The following is a 1,030-nucleotide window of genomic DNA, read 5'->3' as shown; positions in this document are numbered from 1 at the left end:
ATGCTCAACCATTTCAAGAGGTAGCATATGATCAAGAGCCAATGATACTGAAGGAAGGCATTGACAATGAACAAGTCTACAGGAACTGATGGAATACAAATTAAAACTTTTCAACAAACTGATGTAGCCCTGGAGGTACTCACTCATCTATACCAAGAAATTTGGAACACAGAAATCTGCTCAACTGATTGAAAGATATCCTTATCTGTGACCATTCCAAAGAAAGGTACTCAGTGAAATTCAGAAACCATTGGACAATATTATTAATATCACACACAAATAAAATTTTGCTCAAGATAATTCCAAAATGCCTGCAACAGTACATTGACAGGGAACTGCCAGAGGTTCAAGCCAGTTTCAGATGAGGATGTGGAACAAGGGATATCATTGCTGATGTCAGATGGATTTTGGCTGAAAGCAATTAATACCAGAGAAGATGTTTACCTGGGCTTTATTGAAATATGCAAAGACTTTTGATTGTGTGGATTATGACAAGCTATAGACAACACTGAGGAGAACAAGTGTTCTGGAACACTTATTTGTACTCAAGAGGAGCCTTTACATAGACCAGGAGTCAGTTGTTCAAACAGAGCAAGGGGACAATGAATGGTTTAAAATTAGGAAATGTTCACACCTGGGTTCTTTTCTTTCTCCATACTTTTGTATGCTGAGGAACAGCATATAAAAGCATACACAATTTGTATGCTGAGAAAATCATTTGAGAAGTTGAATTGTATAAAGAAGAACTTGGCATCATGATTGGAAGAAGACGCACTAACAACTTGAGATATGCAGAAGATACAACATTGCTCCCTGAAAGTGAATATGACTTAAAATACTTACTGATGAATATCATAGGCCACAGGCTAAGGTATGGTTTACACCTCAATACAATGACAACAAAAATCCGTACTATTGAAGCAATAAATAACATCCATATAAATGGAAAAAAACATTGAAGTTGTTGCTGAGGTCAACCATCAGCATTCATGGAAGCAGCAATCAACAAATCAACAATGATTTACCTAAA

The sequence above is a fragment of the Chrysochloris asiatica genome, unplaced genomic scaffold (assembly GCF_000296735.1).
Source record: "Chrysochloris asiatica unplaced genomic scaffold, ChrAsi1.0 scaffold00093, whole genome shotgun sequence".
NCBI classification, from domain to species: domain Eukaryota; kingdom Metazoa; phylum Chordata; class Mammalia; order Afrosoricida; family Chrysochloridae; genus Chrysochloris; species Chrysochloris asiatica.
The sequence above is the reverse complement of the archived record's forward strand: the minus strand, read 5'-3'. Positions refer to the sequence as shown.